Source organism: Triturus cristatus, chromosome 10 (genome assembly GCF_964204655.1).
Source record: "Triturus cristatus chromosome 10, aTriCri1.1, whole genome shotgun sequence".
NCBI lineage: Eukaryota > Metazoa > Chordata > Amphibia > Caudata > Salamandridae > Triturus > Triturus cristatus.
In genome coordinates this window covers 896,514,688-896,539,396 of record NC_140593.1, presented here as the reverse complement: position 1 = coordinate 896,539,396, position 24,709 = coordinate 896,514,688, and the positions used below count along the sequence as shown (strand labels likewise).

The 24,709-nt window shown below is 46.6% G+C and overlaps 1 long non-coding RNA gene across 2 annotated transcripts in view; it reads right to left on the bottom strand.

Annotated features, from left to right (window-relative positions):
• LOC146796200 (uncharacterized) overlaps positions 1 to 24,709 on the bottom strand; it is a 156,710-nt gene that overhangs the window by 120,359 nt on the left and 11,642 nt on the right. For both annotated transcript variants that reach the window (XR_014969902.1, XR_014969901.1), the window contains exon 2: positions 13,874 to 13,992. This is a non-coding gene — a long non-coding RNA (uncharacterized LOC146796200). The remainder of the gene's footprint in view (positions 1 to 13,873; positions 13,993 to 24,709) is intronic.

Sequence of the window (24,709 nt, the reverse complement as noted above, 5' to 3'; positions counted from 1 at the left end):
ACCAGGTGATAGGCCCCTCTCAAATCCAGTCGGGTGTAAATGGTTGCCTCCTTCACCTGGTCCAGCAAGACAGGGATGAGTGGAAGAGGGTATCTGTTCCGCACGTGTTCTTATTCAAAACGCGATAATCGATGCATGTTCTCAAGTCGCCATTAGCCTTTTTGATAAAGAACAGGGGCGAAGCGGCAGGAGAACGGGAAGGCCTGATGAACCCTATGTCTACATAGTGGTCCAAATATTGTCGCAGATGTTCTGTCTCCGGTTCAGACAAGGTATACACTCGACAAGAAGGCATAAGTGCCCCCGGGATCAAGTCTATTTGGCAATAATACACCCGGTGTGGGGGCAAGATTTCCGCCTTACTCTCGCTAAATACATCCCTATACTTGTCAAAAGTTGCGGGGAGGACCGTTTATTTCTCTGCAGCAGTGAGAATGTGATACCCCTGGGTGAGTGCCAGAAGATGGGTTCTGTGAGCGTTAGCGCACTCCTTTTGGCAAAACTCGGTGTCAAATCCCACCGTTTTCCTTTTCCAATCTATTGTTGGATTATGGGTTGTTAACCAAGGCATTCCCAGTATTAACTCATACTGGGGAGCCTCAATGATGTTGAAGGCAACCTCTTCCACATGATCCCAAAGCTGTCCAGGTTTGGTCAGGGTCAACGACTCCGTGACTTCTGTGATGGGTCCTGATATCAGAGGTTTCCCATCAACTGCCCATACCTTTTCTGGACTATTTCTCGGAAAACGCCTTAACCCTAGCCGCTTCACCAACCCATTATCCACAAAATTCCCGGTGGCCCCGGAATCAATCATCACTCTGACCTCATGTTCTGCTGGTCCCACTTGTAAATGCATGATTAATATAACGTGGGATTCCAATGCTACCGAGTCTATTATCGCCAAAGACGGCAGCTGTAGTGTACGGGTCTCAGATATCTTGACTCCCTCTTCCGTAGTCATGGGTTCTGGGAGGGATGCCTGCAACGTGGCCACCGCCAATTTCTTCATACCTGCATACCCTCCCTTTTTGGGTTTTACGGGCCAATCCCTCACGGAGTGTCCTTTTTTTCCGCAGTACATACATAAACCTGCACTCCTGCGGCTTTCTCTTTCGGCCCTAGACAAAGGGGCCCGGATCGCACCCACCTCCATGGGCTCTGCCTGACCCTCCGAAGAGGCCCCGGGGTTTCTTGATCCTCTCTCGGTTTTATCAACATGGGCATACACCCTCTCTCCCTTACGTTCAGATAATCTATGGTCTAGTCTTAACGTGAGATTCATCAAATCCGTGTAAGTTGAGGGCTGAGGATCAATTTGGGCCAATACATCCTTCATGTCGTCTCTTAAACCCTGATAATAGAGGGACATCCTTTTCTCCTCTGGCCATGCTGTTTCAGCAATGAGACGGTTGAATTGAGTCAGATATGTCACTAGGTCCTGTTTACCCTGTCGAAGCTCCAACAGTTCTCGGTCCGCCGAGAAGGTGGTGGCCCTTCGATCAAACACCCGCTCGAACTCGGTTCGAAAGGCATTCCAGTCTGACAGCAAGGGATCGTCGTATTTGACCAAGGGCACTGCCCAATTGGCAGCGTCCCCCGTAATATACGAAATCGCAAAAGCCACTCTCGAATGGTTAGAAGGAAAGGAAGCGGGTTTGCATGAAAAGTGCAAGGCTATTTGTGTCAGAAAGGTTTGGATCTTATGGGGATCCCCTGAGAACCTCTCTGGGCTAGCCAGAGGTATGGGAGGCGACACATTCACCTGTATAGGTGACGAAGACTGCGTAGCGTCAAACGGATTCCTACCCTGTCGATCCACCCTTTCTTTTAGAGCGTCCGTTTCTGCCTTTTATGCGGCCAATTCCTGTTGTACCAACAGGAGAGCCTGCAACACGTCGTCTAATGAGGCCATGTTTGTGCGTCACTCGAATCCCAAGAATATTTTTCGTGGGCGCGTAATTCTGATACGTCCGCCGTCGTTCCTGTAGATTCGAGTGATGCACAAGAGTTCCACCTCTGGTTACAGTAACACAGAGTACCAGAGCAATCAGGCGAGGGAAAAGGAAGAGGATGGGTACCGCAGGGATTGGGAGTTCTGAAATGGTAAGAAGTGAGAAAACAAAGAAGAAAAACCACAATAACAACCTACTCTCATTTAGGTCTCACTAAATGTACTGTGGCACCTCAGACACACTGCTGCATGCCCAGCGTTGAACACAACCTGAGAAGACACTCCCCCACCAACTCCAACCTTATATTTCAGTCTCTTCTCCCTCTACTTTCCCCGGTTTGCCTTTCTCATATGTACAAGACCCAACTAAGTGAATCTCTCAGTGATGCTCTATGGTCCCCTTCCCTGTTAAGTACTCCAGCAATAATGTCTTGTAGAGATTCCAGTATCCGCTTTATAATAATAAGAAAGAGAGCGCAAGGGATACAAATGTCTCTCAAGCTCTGAACTCTTCTTCTTCTAAGCACACTGCGAGCATTTCCTAATTCTAACGCTCTTTCTTTCGTGAACAAACGAGGGCGAAGAAAAAGGAAATGTCTCGCAAACCCTCACGCCTAACGCGCTCACTTGCCAGTAATTGAACAGCCCCCCTTCTCTCTCTCGTTCCGGGGATACCTGTATCCAAAAGTTCCAAGGCGACGTTCTCGCAGTCTGGTGATCAATACGTTCTCCCCGAACCTCGCGATAATCCTGAGGTCTTGGAACGCGGCGATGCTTACAGCAGCGTCCCGCGTTGGAGTTCCGGGATGTCGGAACCAACCAATCCTAAGCCGGGAGTCTCTCGGCGGTTTCCTTAGCACGGCGACGTACCAGCTCCCCTCCGATGCTCGGTGATGGGCGTCGAAACCAACGTGCTTCACAATCCAGTATTACGCGCCTCGATTGGCTCCTGAGTCACGTATTTACCCTGTTTTGGCCCCGCCTTCGTACAGCCGAGGTTTCTGGTCGTTGTAGTCCTCTGACGGCTGTACGTCCGGTAGGCTCTCTTGATCAGCGCCTGACAAGCAGACCATATTGCCGTTTCATTTTTGAGACTGGTTAGCAGTGGGGTGATATTGTGGGTCCAAGAGATCTTGGGGCATGGGGAAATAAAAATCCCCAGGTACTTGAAGCCTTCTGTGGCTCTAAACAGCTGCGCGGCCCACGACTTGCGGCCCTGATGTCCGCATATAGGGAAGAGGATAGATTTGGCTGGATTGGCGTGAAGGCCGGTGGTGCTCCCAAATACTCTGAGAATTTCCAATATCCGGGGTCCGGAGTACCAGGGGTCTGTCATCCGCATATAATGCTATGCGATCAGATCTTGAACGGGACCAATCAAATCCTCTGAACACCGGGTCACTTCTGACCCAAGCCGCCAGGGGCTCTACCGCCAAAGCAAATAATAATGGGGAAAGTGGGCATCCTTGACGGGTGCCCCGCCGGATCGGGAAGGGACGGGATCGGTGTCCTGCAATGCGGACCGATGCTGTCAATTCTGTATAGAGTAGGCGTATGTATGTCAGGAAGCCGGGTCCGAAGTTAATTGCCTCAAGTAGTTGATAACAGTAGACCCAGCTTAACGAGTCGAATGCTTTGTCGATATCAGCTAATAGGAGGGCAGCTGGGCAACCAAGGGTGGGGGCCGCGGCAATGGCATTATGGACTCTCCTGATATTATGTCTAGTGGCCCGCTGTGGCATGAATCCCGACTGATCGGGATGTATCAGATCGGTATGCACCCCCTAAGACGGTCAGCCAAAACTTTCCCTAACAATTTGGGTTCAAAATTTATGAGAGAAATTGGGCGATAAGAAGATGGGTCCTCAGGTGGTCGGCCTGGTTTAAGAAAGAGCACTATCTCCACGTGACGCCAGTCACTTGGTAATCGTGCCTGGTGTGAAGCGTCTAAGATGGTAGCCAATAATGGAGGCCCTAGAAGGGGCATATGGGATCGGAGAAATTCCATTGGGAAACCATTCGGGCCCGGGGCGCGACCCGGACGGAGCGCGTTGAGGGCACCAGTCAATTCTTCTAGCGTTATTGGAGTCTCTAGACGGTCCCATACGGAATCAGGGAGTCGACGGGGTGGAATGTCTCTAAGAAATTCCGTGATAAGTTCAGTAGAAATTTGCTCCTGCCTGGCGTAGAGGGATGTAAAATGGATCGCGAAGAGGTCGGCTACCCCCTCACGCAACGTATATAAGGACCCGTCAGTACCGCGAATAGTGGGCGTAACAGCAGGGGCACCGTCTGCTTGGCACAGTCTGTGGAGCATTTTACTGGGCTTATCCCCCGATTGATAGATCCGGTGTTGTGATGCCTCTCAGATCTCTTTGGCCTCGCCCAATAGGTATTGGCGCAGCTCTTGCTGCGCTAGGACTAAGTTCCGGCGAATGATAGGGCAGGGATTGGTGCCGAGTTGGGAAGAGAGGGATGTCTGGCGTGTTTCTAATGCGTCAAGTTGTTTGCACCGTGCGCATTTCTCGTGTGTGCGATAGCTGATTTCACAGCCCCGGACCGTCGGCTTGAGGGCTTCCCAGAGAACAGTGTTCGAAGGGGCAGAGGGACCATTATCGGCTAAATACCTAACGATCGAGGTGCTGAGCATATCCTGGTAGACCGGGCTTCGGAGGTGCCACGGGGACATTCGCCAGCGGAACGGGGGCCTGCGGGAACATGTGTGGAATTGCATTGTAACCCGGGAATGATCAGAGAGACCACGAGGTCTATGTTGTATTGCCGAGAATCTATGTAGAAAAAATCAGGGAACAAGAAAATAATCCAGGCGGGACTGTGACCCATGGACCGCCGAGAGATATGTGTATGCACGCTCAGTAGAGTGAAACTCCTGCCAAATGTCAGCCCAGTCCATCGTAGACGCCAGAGTAGACAATTTGGTCGGGCCCAGGGGCTGTGGGGAATCGAAGATGCGCTGGCGGTCCAAGGGCCCCATGGTATCGTTCCAATCTCCTCCCATCAGGGTCAATCCCTCCGGAAGGGAACTCCAGATCCCCAATAAGTTGTCAATATATGTGGCACCTAAGGGGGGAGGGCCATAAATGCTACCAATAGTGATCTGTTCACCACACACTGTGCCCGTGACAAACAGGAACCACCCTCTGGAATCCGCCCTATGTGCAATATATTTGAACTGAACCCTGCGATGGATGAGTACCGCCACCCCTCTGGAGCCCCTCGTAAACCCTGCATGATATATGTGACAGAAGCCAAAGCGGGCGAGGCATGGAGCTTTCGTCCCCATTAAATGAGTCTCCTGAAGGAGCAGGACATCCGCTCTATACCGCTTTGCCTGGCGTAGAACTTAACCACGTTTCACCTTATTAAGTAGCCCCCGGACATTCCAAGACACCACTGTTAGGTCACCGGGAAGGTTTCCGTCACCCGGTGTCATAAGAGTTGAGGTACACACTGACTGGAACTAAAACACCTGCATAAAAGACAATATGAAAAACATCCCACCGTCTGCATATATAAAAACCAATAAACTGTATAAACCAACACAACCAAGAAAGCATTCCCCCCTCCCCCCACCCGACACCACTAAAAACAAGGAGCATCTGTCGCGGTGTACAAAGCTGCGGACCCCCAACGGAGGGCCCCCAGATATCACACCAATGGATCCCACCCCACCCAAAAACACCAAGAAAACAGGGAGTGCAAGGTGGACACAGCCCAGCAGCTCGTGGTCAAGAACCCACGCCCACCCGGAAAAGAACATTATTGGTATGCAGTTAACCCTACACAGTGTCTTACAGTTCACCAGTCGACGTGTGGAGCAATCAGGGCTGGGCATCCGTTTTTTTAACCATAAATGAATTTCGCACTTATGCTCCTGTCCTAATTATTTCTTTGTCAGTCTGCAAGCTTATGAAGCAGCTCCATGGAACTCGGAGGGGCCCATCAATTTTTAAATAATCGGCGAGCAATTCTTTGTTTTATTCTCATTATTCCCTGATGATACAGATGAGAGCCCCAGTGTTTGCAGTGTGCAGATAAAGGGCCGATTTAAGCACCAGTGTTTGAGATGCGCACATGACGTTCCGGGTCACAAGTCTGCATGATCGCAGCACTCTTTTGGCTATTTTGTGAGCGTGCATACATACGTTTGTTTGTATCAAATTTTTTGTCGGTTTGTCTACCTTTTTCCTGCAGGTCAGACAGATTCCTGTTCTCCAATGTGTGACTTTTTCCCTAAACTTGCATGCTCTATAAATCTTGCACTTAATCACTATAATAGTGAAACCCCATGGGAATATTTTTCAAACACACACACACACACACACATATGAATGTATTCCTAAAGTAGATTTCGGCACAGAACCCGGTCCTGATGAATTGCCATTGACCCGTAGGAGCAGATAAAGCATACATCATACTGATCCCATTTTTAAGAACCTAATGCCCATTGTTTCCCTATTAGGTACTTATTCCTATGTTTAATCTTGGCATGGGATTTTTTCCTGAACAATAAAGACAGGCATTTATTAATCTATAGCCAATTTTAAACTTGCATCCCAATCGACCTCTTTCCCTCCTGAGTCATGCTAAGGGCAACCCTCAACTGTTTCATTTTCTGTGCGACTGGAGTAAAAGGTCTCCGGCAAAGATCCCCCTCGTAAGGGCCCGCTGGACATTGCAGCGCACGCCCACGGGAACACAGCTCGATAATGAAGCATGCGACTTTGGTGGATGAAGTCCTGTGCATCCTAAAACGGATGCCCTTAATGTCAGAGTTGTAGTACCAACACCATGATTGTGTTGATTCCGGTGGTGGCTCCTCCGCTATGGAGAAGGTGCATGGCCCCACTCCCTTCTCGCAGTGCGAGAAGCAAAAACATAAAATGGTAATAACTTTTAGTTATTACCATTTTATGGGGTTTTTTGCCGGCGGGCAGCTGGGCAGGGCTGCTCTGCTTACGGAGCAGGGCAGGAGTGGTTTGCCCACTCCTGAGTGCGCAATGACTGGTCGGCCCTCTTGGGCCGCCCAAACCAGTAATGCGCACTTTTCCCTTCTCCATGCAGGCTCAATGCAGCCTGCATGTTGAACATGGCCACCCCTCCAGCCCCTGGCTGACGCTGTATTACTGCGCTGAGACAAATCACAACACTCCATTGGAGCGTTGTGATAGCATTAGGGGTGGGAGCCTGGCTGCATGCTTCCTGCTCCGACCTGGAGTCGGACACAGGTGAGCAGGAGAGAGGACACTGGACCTGGCGGTGGCAAAGTAAGTTGTACTTATTTTGATTTATTATTATTTTTTTGGATGCAGCTCGCGGCCAACCCCCCCCCCCCCCCGTGCACCTGCACCCCCAGCCATGCCGGATGCCCTCAGTTGACTCATCTTGGGAACAGCACACTCATTCCATGTGAATACTGTAAGGGTGTTACCAACTGATTTCTGCAGTGCATCCTTTTAATGGACCCTAAAAAAAAGGTACAGTTTAATTGCATGCTACCTACAAATTTTAAAAGCACTAGTTTATCTTAAACACTAGATCTTTTTGCACATTTTACGGAATCTATCTTATAGGGTGTAATTGTAATACAATTTTAAAATAAAGACTTACATATTCACATGCTTTCTGTTGCAGGCCGGGACCTCGTAAAACTATAAATACATGTTGCAATTCCCAGGGCGCCAGAAATTATGCGATTATGCGTCTGTGGTGTTTTCTAAATAATTATAGATTTGTTGCATTTGCCACATAATCCATCATCTGCAGCAATAACCTACAGATTTTACTAAAATAATTTTCTTACTCAAATTGGTCAAAAGTTAATAACAATGCAGGACCATGTTGCTGCGCAGTGGAAGGCCTTTCACAAAAGTTGACAGGTTATCTTTCTGTTGCTTATTGCTGTATTTGGGTGTCAGACTGGTTCTAATGAGATGAAAAATGTGCCCAGATAATATTAACATGTAAAAATGACAAAATAATGGAAATAAACTATCACAAAATATGCAGCATTATACTGTATAATTTGCCTCTTGTTGCTGCATAATTTAGTAGGCCATGCTGCACAATTTGCACCCCCCACCTCATAAATGCAGTCGCCTGACTATTCCCCACTGCATCAACTAGGATTTAGTTGAGTGGCTCATACACACAGATAGCTGCAGTGATCGCATTAACCAACTGAGCTTTCATAACCTACAAAGACTGCATTTTTAGGTCTTGCCTAAGGCAGCGCTTGCGCCGAATCGGCGAGGCAAACTGTATTCAGGATATGGGCTTTAAAAGCTCCGCCCATTTTCAAGAACTACATGTGTTGTTACTCAGAGCTTCTGAGCACTATTTCTTTCCTTAAACTGGAACACTCGAGACCAGTGCTCGTAGTTTACAGAGCTCTGTTGTAAACAGGCGGTAAATCTTGCTCTTATTTTTCCACATTTGTTGTGCATTTAAAGACCGAGGTCTGTTTTGGCAGCAGCTGCCTCCTCCTCCCTCATGCTTTTGAAACGCACGGCCTGGCATCATGGTCCCTGCCTTTCTATGGCTACTGCCGCCTCAGTCTCATGGTTCAACAAGCATTTGTGGCATCTCTTGCCGCCGGTCATGGCCTAAAATGCCTATAATTAGGGCACAAGGCGCCCGTAAGAGACAACATTAAGGACAACAGACGTCAACCTTAAATAACAGATGGTCCACGGAAATAAGGGACGGGTGGTCACACTACCTGTCCCACGCTTTCTAGACCAGCCTCCACACCACCTATTTTAAGCAAGGCCTTGGCTGCTGGGCTCACTGCCCCTGAATGAAAAATCTCGGGCGACTACCTTTCCATCACAGGCCGAGCGCCCGAAGTCCTGGTTTGTAGGGAGAGGTCGCAATCTCCTCTTAGAGAATGTGGAGGCGCCCCTTCAACTGCACGGAGCAGGGAAATGCAAGACATGAGCAGGGACTTCTGATTGCGTGCGTGTTCCTTTTAAGCAAACCACATATGTACATCTCCATAATTCAAGCAATACTAGACGTTTTCATTTAAAAGGCAATACTGAATTTACAGAAGTGCAACACTAAATCCATTTGAACAGTGCCTTCTAGTTACACAGTTCAAACATAAAAACAAGCACTGGCATAGCCAATAGGTCTCGCTTTTGGGACCTTATAAGTATTTAGTTATGCAGCATAATATCCTTGGTACAACGACATCAACTGTTGCATGGTTAAACACTTATAAGGTACAAGGTTTAGCCATGCAACAACTGATGTTGTTGCACCAAGGATATTGTGCTGCATAACTAAATACTTATAAGGTCCCAAAAGCGAGACCTATTGGCTATGCCAATTCTTATTATAACTGTCTCCCTGTGGCCCTTTCTTTTTTTAAGTTCAAGAAAATTTTATTAGGTAATAAAAAAGAGAGAGTCATACATAATATCAGCTAGGAAAGGGAAGGGAGAAGGGGAAGGGAGAAGAAAGAGGGGGGAAGGAGGAAAAGGGGGATAACAAAATGCAATATGTAAGAAAGAATATACAACAAAACAATGATCATGGGCATTGGAAAAGAAGCATAAAAGGTACATCAATCAACAGCTAAACAGCCAATCGTAAGAAGAATAAAAACAAAACAGTATGTCAGAAAATCTTAAATGTGAAAAGGGTATCATGGGGGTTTAGGAACTTCTTGTTGAGCAGGCGTTGGACGAGAGGATCGAGCAACACAATTATCTAAATATAGCGTAATGGGGAGCCATAGGTCTGCACGTTTCATTGCTAATTGAACAGGAAAAACAAAGGCATTATCAAGTCTATGATTGTGACAGACATTGTACCACCACGCTTTGAAAGAAATATTGGACGCATTTTTCCAATTGACAGTAATCTGCTGAAAGGCTACAGCCAATAACAAATCAACAATGCGAACATACATATCTATATTATCCCAGCTAGGAGATAAACTACCTAAGAAAAGGTGAGTAAGAGAAAAAGGAATACAAGTATGAAAAATAACATTGACTTGAGCCCACACCTGTAACCAAAAATCATGCACATGCTTACAAAGAAATATCATGTGAAGTAAGGTAGCATTAGGGGATCCACACGACCAGCAGGTGTCTGGGGTATTAGGAAATCGCTTGTTTAGTGTAGAAGGAGTGTGAAGTAATCTGTTGTAAATAAAGAATAAGGATTGCGTCAGGGAGGCCGCTCTGGAAGTTTTACGAAGTTTTGCCCAAATCTTGTCCCATAGAGATATCGGCCAATCTGTTCCGAGATCAATTTCCCACTGATGTTCAACCTTAGACTTAGGTCTGAGCAACTCATGTGTATGAAGGTATTTATAGATAAGAGACGCTTTGGGGGTACTACGTAGGAGAGAATGAAGTTGAAAAATGGGAACGTGCGGAGCAGGAGAAGGAGGAGAGCCGGAGAGCTGCTCATAAACCTCCAGGACAGCAGCTTTAAGCAAAAGATATTTGGGGAGAGAGGATAGGGGTAAGCCAAAAGAAGAACGAAGATCAGGAAAAGAGAAAAAGGTAGTGTCAGAGAAGAGCTGTGAGATCCAAATCAAACCTCGGATTCTCCAAGATTTCCAGTAAAAGGGCTTACGACCAATTAAGAGATATTTATTATGCCAAATGGTGGAAGAGAGGAAATCAGCGACAGTCGTAGGGGGACCAGGGGCAGCAGACAATACGAGCTTAAGGGTATATTTGTGGATAGGAGTAGGGATCGAGGAGGGTTTACGGGAGAAAGCAAGATATTCTGCAAAGGAAAACGGAGAAAGGAGAGTACGTTCAACCTTAATCCACAAAGGGCAAGGGGAAGTAGGATCTTGCAGCCAAAGGGAAGCTTGACGTAACAAAAAGGCCTTCTGATATGCAGGAAAGTCAGGGAAGTTGACACCACCCTCAGAAGCAGGACGGATAAGTCTGGCAAGAGACATTCTGGATTTTTTAGAGCTCCACAAAAATGAGGATAACGTTGAGTGAATCTTTTTAAAGAACTTCGTTGGGATAGGCACTGGGATATTGGATAACGTATAGAGAATAATGGGAGAGATCATCATTTTAATAGTATCAAGACGACCCCACCAGGATAGGTATAACGGATGCCACCTTGTAGTGAGGTCCGCAATTTTTTGTGCGCATTTGGACATACATAAAGAGACAGTGTCTGGAATGGAGGAGGTGATATATAATCCCAGATATTTAATGTGAGAGGGACACCAAGTAAATTGAGAGTCATTAAATTCTTGTTTGAATGTGAATTTGGTCAGGGGTAGAATCTCACATTTATCATGATTAAGCTTATACCCAGAAATAGAGGAATAATTTCGGACTTCGTCCAAAAAAGCAGGGATAGATTCTGCGGGGTTGGAAAGAAAAAGTAAAATATCATCTGCATAAGCAGCGAGTTTAATATGAAAGTCTGCAACCTGGAAACCATGAATGGCGGGATTTTGACGCAATCTGGACAGAAAAGGTTCTAAAGCAAGGTTGAAAAGAAAGGGGGATAGAGGGCATCCCTGGCGAACGCCTCTGCCTAAATCAAAATAAGAAGAAATTTGACCATTTGCAAATACGGCAGCTCTGGGGTGTGAGTATAACAGGGAAACTAAAGAAATAAATCTAGGGCCAAAACCAAACCAAGTAAGGGTATGAAAAAGATAGCGCCACTCAACCCGATCAAACGCCTTTTCGGCATCAAGGGCAATCGCTGCAAGTGAGTGCTGACAACGGGAGGACTTTGACAAGATGTTAAATAGAAGTCTAGTGTTGTCCGTAATATGACGGCCCTTAACAAACCCGGATTGCTCTTCACCTAGAAGATCGGGGAGAAGTTGATCCAGTCGGACCGCCAGTGCTTTAGCGAAAAGTTTGTAGTCAATATTGACTAAGGATATGGGCCTATAATTTTTGCAATATTGTACATCCTTCCCTGGTTTAGGTATTAAACAAATATGAGCCTCTGAAAACGTCCCCGAGGAAGCACCTTGGGCAATAAAGGTATGAAGAAGGGAATGTAATCGTGGAATCAACAACTTAGAAAAGTGAAGGTAAAATTCAACGGTAAAGCCGTCAGGGCCGGGAGCCTTGTTGAGTTTGAGATGTTGCAATGCAGTGAGCAATTCCTTTTGTGTAACATCAGATTCTAAAGAGGAAAGGTCTAGGGGGAAATTGGGTGATGTGTGGATGGTGGAGAAAAAACGAGCAAGGGAGCTGGGGGAGGGTTGGGTTTCAGATGTATACAAAGTCTCATAAAAACGTGAAAACTCAGCAAGAATATCAACGTCCCTGTGTTTCAAGGTGCCATCAGAGTCATAAACAGATTCAATATTTAACTTGTTATGTTTAATCTTCAGATAATTAGCTAAAAGCTTTCCTGCCTTTTTCCTACCCCCATAAAATTTAGCAGTGGACTTCAACAAATACAAGGAGGCATCCTCCGTAGATTTCTCATTACATTTCATTTTTGCAGCAACAAGGGCTGTCAAGCTATCAGCAGAATGGGAGGTGAAATATGCATGTTCCAATCTCTTAATGTCTGAAAGGAGAGTTTTGGTGAACCGTCGAGCAGTCTTGCGTTTGCTCGCAACGTAACTAATAATAAAGTCATGTGCTGCTGCTTTAACAGCATCCCAGATAGTATGTTCCGGGAGAGCAGGGTTATCATTAATCAGAAAAAATTCATCAAGAAAGGAAGTGAAGGTAGCTGTAAACTTGGGGTCAGCAAGGAGGGAGTTATTAAATCGCCATCTTCTGGGGCCATCAATCTTAGGGAATACATCAACACTTGTAAGAACAGGAGCATGATCTGAAAGCAATGTCGGGCCTATCTCGGAGTGTAAAAGTGATTGAGCGAGGTTGTGGGAAACAAATACATAGTCTAGTCGTGACTGGGAACGGTGACATGGAGAATAAAAAGTATACTCTCGTAGTTGTGGATTACAAAGACGCCAAGAGTCTACTAACTTATGCTGCGAAATGGCATGGCTAAACAGCTTATGAGGTTTGTTAGGAATATAGGGGGCCATGGACATCTTATCAAGAAAGGGATCAAGAGGTTGATGACAATCTCCCGCCTGAATAAAATTGTGGTCCATAAATTTAGTTAGGAGTGGAGAGAAATTAGCCCAAAAAGAGGGTTCACCCGTGGTTGGGCCATAAACACTAAGGAGAGAGATTGGAACACCTCTGAGTGATAGCTTGGCATAAACCCATCGACCAAAATCATCCGATTCTTGAGTAAGAACCTGAAAGGGGAGAGATTTGCGACAAAGGATTGCCACACCATTTCGTTTGCCATCCCCCTGCGAGTAAAAGAGTTCACCCACCCATCCACGTTTGAGCTTAACAGATTCAACATCAGTTAAATGCGTTTCTTGGAGAAATGCAATATCAACGTTCAATTTGGCTAGGTGTGACAAGATCCTTTGACGTTTAATCGGGGAATTAATACCCTTCACATTCCATGACAATATATTCAATGACATGACAGTAACATATCCACAAAAAATGTGGAGAGCATAACTAACGAGTTAAAAACCCATGAAAAGGAGAGAAGACATAAAAAAAGAAGAAAAACCAGTGTAGATATGCTGAAATAGAGGAAAAGAAGAGGGTAAACGAGAGCCTGAGCACTAGCAAAAAAAAGAAGAGGAATATAAGGAAACATTAGAAAAATTTAAGCAAGAAGCCGGAAATAAGGAAGAAGTTGAGAGACAAATGTACCTAGAAGAACAGGGATTGTAACTCTTACATAAGCATAAGGTTCCGAGCAGAGGTAGAAAGACAAGATAAAAACAAGTGGACAAGAACAAGAACAGGGGAAGAGGAAAGAGGGGGGGATAGAAGAAAAAATCATCGGATGCACGGGGAAGACAAATGAGGGAATAAAGTAAATACATACCTACAGAGGAAGGGTACGAGAAAAGGTGGAGGAGGGAAGGAACCACATGGGTGAGGCAGCACATCCAGGGGCAACGAAGCAGGGACCGGGAGACATCATTAAACATGGAAAAAGAATTCCTGTAAGACGAAAAAGGAGAACAAACGATTAAGACATATCAAAAGAATATGTTGAAACCATGACTAGCAAACAGAACAAGGGACAGCCATCATGCATAAACAATAAAGAATCGGCAAAGTGGATATCCAGAGAATCAGAAGAACTCAAGTTAACTGCAACCAAAAGAGAGTCTCTGCCATAAGAAATTCATAGAAGCACTAGTCAACCAGGAGCAGAGGATGATGGTCCGGAAGCATCCATGGTAGATGACTTGTGCGCGTTAATGAAACTTTGTAAGCGCACTGGATCTTCATAAGTTGTAGTCTTATTATTATAGGTAACTTTAAATAAACACGGGTGATAAAGGCCGTATCTTGCTCCCATCGCGCGTAGATCTTCTCTTAAGCTCAGAAAAACCTTACGACGGTTGGCGGTGGCCTTAGCATAATCCTGTGCGAAGAACAGGGACGAGCAGACCAAGTCAGATTCGGAGAGGATTTGGCCACCGCCAACACCATCAAGAGATCCGTATATTCCAGAAAGTAGATGATGACTCCTCTGGGCCTCTGTGAGGAAGAAGCAGAAGAAGGTGGCCGACCCAGTCTATGGGCACGTTGAATGTTGAGGACCTTGTCCTGTGGCAGATGCAGGAGCTTGGGGAGGAACGACTTGAAGAAAGTAATTGGGTCAGACCCCTCGAGTCCTTCAACTAGGCCATAAATACGGAGATTGTTGTGCCTGTTTCTGTTTTCCAACTGCTCCACTTGTTGTTGAAGGTCTGAGACTTGAGACTTCAAGTTTGAAACAACCGAGGATGTCTCTTGGAATGATTGAACAGATTTTTCAGTCGATGTTACCCTCGTTTCCATATGCGACCAATTATCCGTAAGGACCTGGAGCTTAATGTTAGTCTCTTCCATAAAAGGACGCAAGGATCTTATTTCTTCTAACAATAATTCCATGGATACTGGTTCCGAATGCTTTGGGGGTGAAAGGGAGCTCGACTTAAGCCTCTTCGTGTTAGATTTAGAGTTATCCTGCAATTGCCTGGAAGGATGCATTGATGAGTCTGAGCCAGACGAGTTAAGAGAGTCTTCCAATTGTGAAAAAGCAGAGAAAACCTTGGAGTTCTTCACAATCTGAGGTTTGGTCGAACGAGGCAGGTGCGACATTGACTTGAGTCTACCCATGTAGCAAAGCCGTGGAATGGTTGACACAGTAAAGGTCACAAGAAGCTGAAATGAAGACAACACAAGATAGAGCACAGCAGGAGTATGAGGGTAGTTGAATACGTCATGAAGGGAATGCAGCCAGCTCCATAACACTCAGGTGTGAGCAGTCGCCGAGGCGCTTATGAAAGAACAGAAGGAGCCTTCTATGATAGAACCAAGGTGTTATTCATATGGCATTATACTGCAAACAGTAGGCACCAAAGCACTGCTCGATGTAAAGTGAGTGCAAACAAGTTGACAGGAGATGAAATGGAATGTCCCCTCGCACACCTACGCAGGAGCCTGCAATAAGTAGTAGCATTTACAACATAGAAACAGCCAGGCGTGCTGCATTGAAAAAGTTCACCACATGCAGGGAAGTCAGAAAGTAATCCACATAGGCGCTGGTAAAATCATGAGGTGAAAAACAGGTCAATAGCAGTCACAGGACATGAGGGTGCTTCATGAAGGAACATTGTTGTTGCGCTATATAAGTAACAAGCGCTCCAAATAGAAGGCAAACAATGCAGAAATCCGGTGTGAAGAAGAAGAAATGGCAAGAGGGTAAATTATAAGCCCAAAAGAAGTATGAGATGTCGTGCACTCATGGCGCTGAATTAACGGTGCAGTATCCGCAGCACAGCGCGCGTCACTCGGCGAACCTAAAATGGCGGCTACAGCCGAGCAAATCCTGTCAAAACTCACAGGCGCAGTTACAGCGTCGCGGAGGCATGAAAAGGATTCCGCCGATGTCGAGAAGAGTCAGGGCATGTTCCGACGCTCCTTCAGCCGTTCGCCTCCAGGATTAGCAATCAGGAACCGGCTTGTCTCTCGGCACCGCCTCGGAGCCTCACACAAGCGCCGCCATCACTCGCGGGCGCCAAGCCACGCCCCCCCCCCCTGTAGCCCTTTCTAACGGTACGGACCCTGGTTGGCCAGCAATACTGTGAGAAGGTGGCCTGGTATATGATGTACACTTATGTAAATGGATAACTTGCACCAGTCCAGAAAACCCTTATGGTGATTCAATAGGTCTTAGACAACCTTAGAAAGCTCTCTAATTAGTAGCTGTGGAAAGCAGCCTTCAGGCTTAGTCTAGAAGGAGTGTAAAGCAGCTTGTTTTACCAGAATGCAATCTTATAGTATAGACTAAGTGAATAAGAACCATACAAAGTATTTATAAATATATGTATTTATTATATAATACTCTCTAACACATAGAAAAATCTCCTACCCAGAGATATGCACAATGCACACAATACTTTAGCAAAGAAACACAGTAAATGACACAGAATACCCAGTGGACCCTGGGGGGGACCAAACCATATACTAAGAAAGTGGTATAAGAACCACGAGTCGGGTCAAGACAATGTCGAGAGGACGTAGAAGTGCTGGGGACTCAAGGAACCACCCAAGGTGAGTAGATAGGGACCCCACGGAGAGCGTGTGCAGTGTGGGAACATGACAGGGTGGTCCGTACAACTTTAAGTGTAAGTCGCGGTTGGATTTTTAAAGATTAAGGACCCTTCCCAGTGGACCCTGAAGAAACCCTGTGGAAGACAGAAGGTTGAAGAGACACCCCACCCATGGATACCCTAGTACCCACGTTACCTACACCAGGGAAGCCGGGTGCATACGTGTGCAGTGGTGTCGTAAACAGCAGTCAAACCCAATGGAGGACTTCCTGAAAGTGTCGCTGCTGAAGAAGTAGAAAGTGTTTGGTGGAATCAGAAGGTGGATTCTAGTTGAGCGGTACCTGCAAGCAGAGGGGACACAGTCTACGTCACTCAGGGGTGACCAGGAGACTTGGAAGACGAATGCCCTCCGATGTCGGGTGTTGCAGGATGGGTGACAATGATCTTGACTCTGCAGCTGTGAGGACCAGGCAATTCTGAGGAAGACCAGGAGCTGTGCACTAGCTGTCCCACAAAGGATGTTGAGTGCTGAGGGGTCGGTGTCCAGCGGGAGCACCAACAAACCTTGGCAAATTCAACCAACACAGGAATTGAAGCAGGAGCAATGTCGGGACCAGCAAGGTCCTGAGGACTCACCACAAGCAGGGGAGTCAGGGCAGGCCCGAGCAATCAGGGGAGCCCAAAAGAAACAAGTGTGACCCTCAAATGGACCCACCGGCCGGAGGCTCTGGAGTCGCAAGAGGACCTCAAGTAGCTCACCAAAAGATGCAGACCAAGATGCACACAACGTGGTGTGGCCCAAGATTCTGTTCACAGGAGGTGCTTGAGGTTGGGGCTACTTGGAGCCCAATGATCTTCTCGGAAGAAGTCAACAAGCCTTTGCAACTGCAAGTTGACGTGGTGCACAGGGGTTCAGTTATTGCAACCCCCACAAGGGATACTGTCCTCCAAATTGGTGAGAGGGATGGCAGGCCTTGTGAGGAATCGGGACCTGAGGCGCCTACCTAGTGTCTAAAACTACGAGTCCCAGCAACCCTGGAACCAGGAAATGGGCGTCTATATAAGGCCGTCACACACGGCAGAAGACGTGCGTTATTTTGAATATGAGAATCCCTTTTCGTCGTCCCGGCGGGAAGTGGTATTTGCAGCACAGAAGGAGAAGAACCCGAAGACTCCACCTTCCCCCTCCCTCGGAGCTCGGCGTCCAGGCGGGGAGTGGCTGGGAGTAGCGGCGAACAACGAGGAAGCAGGTGAGAGGTGGCGGAGCTCGGCTGAGCCCACTACGGTCTGCACCTGGCAGACCTCGATACCCGCCTTCCCCTTCTAGACTCACGCATAGGCTCGGACGAGCCTTAGTTAACCGCGCTGGAAGAGCGCATGGAGGTTTCAGGCTCGGAGGAGCGTAACTGAGGTTTTTTTGATCGCGCTTGGAGGAACGAGCGGTCGACTTTGCAAATCCGCGCAGTGAATGCGCTATTGACCTTCTTTAGGCTCGGAGGATCCAACCCTTGATGTGTCCACGCTCGAAGGAGCGAAAGGTAAAAATTCAGGCTCGGAGGAGCTTACCTATTGGTTGTCCAGGCTCGGAGGAGCTTACCTATTGTTTGTCCAGGCTCGGAGGAGCTTACCTATCATTTGTCCAGGCTCGGAGGAGCTTACTTAGTCAGACAGCGCTAGCAGCAAGACTAGGTGCTCAGTGAAGCATACAAAAGGTCCAGGTGCCATTTTCTGTATGAATCTCAGCTGCGATTTTATGCAATTTATTAATAGCGTTATAGACTGATGGCGTGTGGTCAGGAATAAATACACAACAACTACTTCCGATAATTCTACATGCTCCACCTCTGTCTGCTAACATAACATCTAATACCATACGATTCTGTAACGCAACAATTCTAGTAATTTGTAATTCTTCCGTAAGATTCCCAAGAGCAACAGCAGCTTGATTCGTCACAGCCTCTACAACTCTTGTTAATCGTCGAACCTTCCTACTATTTAGAGCAGCTCCAACAAAGAAAAACAATCCTAAGTTAAAATCAACATACTGCTGTAGGCTAGTGTCAGTTTGGTCAACATCATCAATAGATAGAGTACGTTTATACCTATTTACAGTTACATTGTTCAATAACTTCAAATCTTTATGATAGGATGCAGGCGCTAAGAATACAGGGGGTAATAAGAACGCTACATAACATACTCCGGACCAGCCGGCTGGTAAGCGATAATAACCCTTATTCCCACATACGAAATATGTATTATGGGAAGCTAAGAAAGTACTATTATTTAATCCATCTATATTCAAAACAATAATACAGTCACTAACACCAACAGGAATATGACCCACACTCTGAACACACAGGTCCGCTTGAGCTTGTGCCACTTGAATCACAAATTGTTCATTCCCAGCAGTGTCTCTGGTGTTCGTGAAGATATAGGGGATTGATTCATTGTCTGGTCGATATTCTTCCCACTCCCATATTGTCCCATTCGCTTGTGGATAGCCTTCTTTGTCTTGATGACATTCCCTGTTAAGTCTAAAAAGCAGTCGTCCCACTGTAGGTTTCCGAGTGGCAAAAAGCAAAGTATACCATGCTCTACAAGAGCCATTATGAGAGAAAGGAAGAGGTATGACCAGCGTTCCTCCTTTCTTCTGATGAGCTGGCATCATACCACATATCCAACAGTTCGTAGCATTTGTAGCAACATGGGTATGATGCAACATCTGGATAAAAATATTATTCAAATAAGACTGACGATGCTTCAGTTCTTGATACGGAAGGGTATAAAAGTAGTGCTCCTCAGGCAGTGGAGTAGTCAAAACAAGTAACTCACGGGCAGGAGTCACATCCTCAACAAACCACGTGGTTATACCAACAATGGCTACAATGATAATAAAGCTTGTCACACAAAAAATCTTCTTCTTCTCCATTTTGTAGTAAAAGTCAATATCTTCCTGAAACTAAAAGGTTGTCAGAACTCTTCCCCTTAGGCAGCCGTTGATTTCTTCACCAGCGGGCCAAGACGGGTGTCACTACACTAATGCAGGGCTGATCCCCACCCCTTGCCTCATTGGCTCTCCGTTTCACCAACCTAAGGGCCGTTCTGACAACGTGTCCTGATACAGAAAGAAATCACTTCCTCGGTCTGAGATGATATCTTCCTCCTCCAGGAATCGCTTGGTCCGGGAAGAGCTCCTCAGTGTCGTTCGGTTCCACAGCACGGCCTTTCTCTGCAGTCAGGATTTCTCGATGGTCGGTCAATACAGCAGGCTCCACTAATCCAGGTGGCACTTTACAACAGTGCAAGGAGTGAATCCAGTTCTTCCGATTGGAGACTCGCACAGCTGTCCTCGTTGCGAGCAAGACTTGCTCAGGACCAACCCATCTCGGCTCCAAACTGTTCGTCCTTTCAAACACCTTAATCATAACATGGTCTCCAGGCCGGAGGTTATGTCCTTCACCTGTGGACCGATCAGGGAGCGCTTCTCGAACCTGTTGATGAATAGAAACCAAATTATCTGTTAACTGTGCCAGATAATCATTCATCATTACACAAGGTACATCATACACTGACTTTGGTTTCGGTGGACCCCAAATATTCATTGGGCGTCCGAACACAATCTCGTAGGGTGTGAGACCGGTCCGAGAATGCGGTATCGATCTAATTGACAATAACGCCAGCGGTAAAGCGTCTGGCCAAGTCAAAGAAGTCGAAGCTTGGATCTTAGCGATCTTAAGCTTCAAAGTACCGTTATATTTCTCAACTAATCCCGCAGACTGAGGGTGAAACACTGCATGAAACTTCTGGGTAATTCCTAGTCCTTTCAGGACATACTTGATAACGTCTGCTATAAAATGAGGTCCGTTATCACTCCACAACAATCTACAAACACCATATCGAGGGAAGAACTCCTTCAATAGCATCTTGGCTGTAGTCATTGCAGTATTGTCTTTCGTAGGGTACGCCTCAACCCATTTGCTGAAGGCACAAACCACTACTAGAACATACTTCAGATTGTTACAGCGCTCAAGCTGAATGTAATCCATCTGCAAAACCTCAAAGGGTGCAGTGGGTGTTGCAAATCCTCCTGCTGGAGCTCGTGTACCCTTTCCGGGGTTGTACCTCAGGCAAATCATGCAGGTCTGCACTACCCTCTTTGCCGTACTAGCGATCTCCGGATGCTCCCAAACTCGTGTGAGTAATTTGACAATTGCGGAAGCTCCGACATGTGCTAGTCCATGTGCCATCTGAACCATAGGTTGTACAAAAGCTGTGGGTAACTTCCACTTATCCATCTGCTTACTTCTCCAACACCCTTCATCATCTAATTCTCCATCATTGGACCATTGCTCCCGTTCCTTATCGGAAGCGGTCCTCTGTATCTCCAGCACTTCTCTCCTAGCATCGTGCCATCTTTCTGCCTGTGACTTCACAACATACATTGCAGTAGAGTCAGGCTGCATCGCCGTCTCTCGTGCCACCCGGTCTGCCAAAGCATTCCCTTCTCCAACTTTATCAACCACCTTTTTATGGGCACTACATTTAACTATAGCAATCTTCTTTGGATATGTTAATGCAGTCAAAAGGTTGTGAACTAACTCCCCATACATTATCTGTGCTCCATGTGACGTTAGAAACCCTCTCTCCTTCCAGAGTAGGCCGAAATCGTGCGCTACTCCGAAGGCATAGCGGCTATCTGTATAAACATTCACACACAATCCTGTACTGAGCTCACATGCTCGTGTTAATGCTATCAGTTCCGCTGCCTGAGCTGATTTCTGCGGTATGCGTGCTGTCTCCACTATTGTTTGTAATGTGGTAATTGCATACGCTGCAGAAGTCGTACCATCTGGTAGCTTCAGGCATGATCCGTCCACCCACAGTTCTCCATCTACATCTGTAAAGGGCGTATCCTGGAGATCAATACGACCCTTTGTCTGTTCCTCAGTCACAAGAATGCAGTCATGTGCTTTTCGTGCTTCAGACTGAGTTTCCGGGAACGGCAACAATGTGGCTGGATTTAACGTCGCACACCTCTTTAACGTAATATGAGGAGCCAAAAGCGTCAACTCATATCCCGTTAAACGAGCACTGGTCAAGTGCTACGTCTTTGTCTGATTAAGCAGAGCATCAACAGCATGGGGGACTAATACCAACAGCTTATGAGATAACACAATTCCCTCGCTTTGGCGTATTGACACAGCTGTCGCTGCAACCGAGCGAAAACAACCAGGCAATGCTCGGGCAACAGGATCAAGTACAGCCGAAAAATATGCACAAGGGCGCTGCTTGTCGCCGTGCATCTGCACTAAAACTGATAATGCGCATCCATCTTTCTCATGTACATACAATGTAAAGGGCTTCGTATAATCAGGGGTCCCTAACACTGGTGCTGAACAAAGGGCTTGTCGCAATTGCTGAAAGGCAATTTCACACTCATTTGACCAGGGAAGAGGAATTGGGGTATCTTTTGTCAAAAGTGCTAACAATGGCTTAGCTATGTGTGAGAACCCCAATATCCATTGCCTACAGAAAGACGCAAGACCCAAAAATGCACGCACGTCCTTCTGTGTGGAAGGTACTGGCGTGTCCAAAATTGCTTGAATACGATCTGGTGTGATTGCACGCCCCTCCTTAGACAAAAGGTGACCCAAATAAGTCACCTTTGGTCTACACAATTGCAATTTCTTCTTCAACACTTTGTGATTGTGAGACGCCAAAAAGGAAAGCAAAGATAACGTAAACTGCTCACACAACTCAGAAGTGTCGGCCGCCAACAAGATGTCATCGACATATTGTATAAGGGCGACACCCTCAGGCAGAACAAAGGAATCCAATTGTCTTTTCAATGCTTGACTGTAAATACTAGGACTCTCTGTATAACCCTGAGGGACTCTACAAAATCTATAACACCTATTATTCAAAGTAAAGGCGAAGAGGTACCGGCTATCAGGATGAATAGGAATTGAGAAGAAAGCATTTTTCAAATCGATAACTGAAAATGTGGTCGCCGTTGGTGGGACCAGAGTAAGTAACGTCGTGATATCAGAAACCACTGGATACTGAGGTATCACTATCTTATTCACCTCCCTTAAGTCAATAATAAAACGATAAACCCTAGTATCGGTATCTTTCTTCAAAATGGGTAAAATAGGACTGTTGTAGATGTTGTAGGGAACTTCCTCCACTACTCCCACCTTAATTAAATCCTGCACAATCTGTATGAGTGCCTCCTCCCCCTCCTGGGAAATACGATACTGAGGGAGGCGCGGTAACACCGCACCCTCCTGGACACTAATGTGGACAGGCGGAATCACCATCTGCCCCACATCAGTATCCGAAGTGGCCCACAAAGTACGAGGGAGAGAAGCTAATACAGCATCCTCTGCAACCACACACATCCGTTCTGCCATAGGGTGATTATCATTTAATATCACACGTACTCCAGCAGGGGAGCAGCGGATCGTAGCTCGGAAGTGCTTAAGCATATCAAGACCCATAATGTTGTCAGGCGTGTTCGGGGCAAGCAAAAACGGACAAGGTGCAGAAAGGTGTTCAACACGAAATGCAAGGGGTCGGGATAGAGGGCTTCGAGAGAGTGTACCATCAAACCCTACCGATGTAACCATTAAGCCAGATGGGGGAGCCCTCGGAACCAATTGTTTGGACAGCGCACTGCGAGTAGCTCCTGTATCAACTAGGAACTGATCAGTAGAACCCAGAACATTTGCTGAAACATAAGGACCCCTCTGATCGACCGGCACTTCAACTGATTCCAACCCCCATCCAACGCAATCCTACGCATGCTGCGAATCATGGTACCCAGAACGGTCATTCCCAGACATTTGATACTGATTTTGCCGATCGAACACATTAGGTCTATCTCGTTGCTGCACGTTAGGCTCAAAGCGAGCACGATCATTGGAATTCCCTCTGAAATTTGAAAAGCCCCCTCTACCTCTCGACGGTCCCTGACCACGTCCCTGACGGGGTGCATATAGCACCGGACAATCCCTGGCCCAATGACCCAGCTGTTTACAATACGCACATTGATTTCTACTTACATCTGACCGACCCGAAGGGGGACCATAAAATCCTCCTCTACCTCTTTCAACACCCCGACGAGGCGGACCATACACTTGTGCTAGCATCACCTTAGTTTTCAAATCTTTCGATTTCTTCTCCTCATTCCCCTTCGCTTCTTGTTCCTGACGCTCATAATACTGAGCCATAGTCAGGAGGGATGCCGGAGACGAGGTGGACCAAGAACTTTCACTCGCCTTTAATCGAGCTGCTATTCCCGGTAATAAATTCGCCACATATTTATCAACAAAAAGGTGTCGACCCGTATCATCCGTAAGCGACTGACCACTGAAATCGTGAAATGTTTCCTCAAAGCGCGTAAAGAAGTCTGAAACTGATTCATCAACCTTCTGTTTACATGAGGCTAACATATTCCAGTCAATCTTTTTAGGGGGAATAATTGTTTTCAACTTGGTCAAGATAGCAGCAGGAAGATCTAGAATAAGCTGGGGCGGTTTTTGTGCGGGTTTTCTCTCCCTATCCTCATCCTCGATCTCAGACCACTTAGCCTTAAAAGCGGTTTGATCATCCACCTTCCACACAGATCGCCACATATCCGGTGGTAAAATGAGCCCAAAGAACAAATCTATATCTGCTAAAGTCATAGTACAAGAATTCAAGGCCCCTTCGACCTCTTCGTAAAAGGCCGCTGGGTTCTTGCGGGGGTCAGGCAATGCATTCTTTAATGCCATAACATCAGTCCTATGCCAGGGAGTATAAACCCAATTATACACAAAATATCCCCTAGCATCGGGGGAAGACATGTCTAGACTAGTTCCTGCTCCTTTAGGAGGAACATACAAAGGTGCCGCCTCTCGCATCGGTTTAGCATGCACTAGTTCGCGCTTATCTGAATGGGAGGTAGACGATTGTTTCCCGCCGGCGTGTGAATCCGATTGCTCCTTCTCCCCTGTCTTTTGGCGCGCTTTCTCTTTAAGTTTAAGCATCGCGTCCCGCAATGTAAACAGCCGTCGAACCGCATCGGGTACCTTGGAGGGAGAAAAGACACCGTTACGTAATGCTTTAGA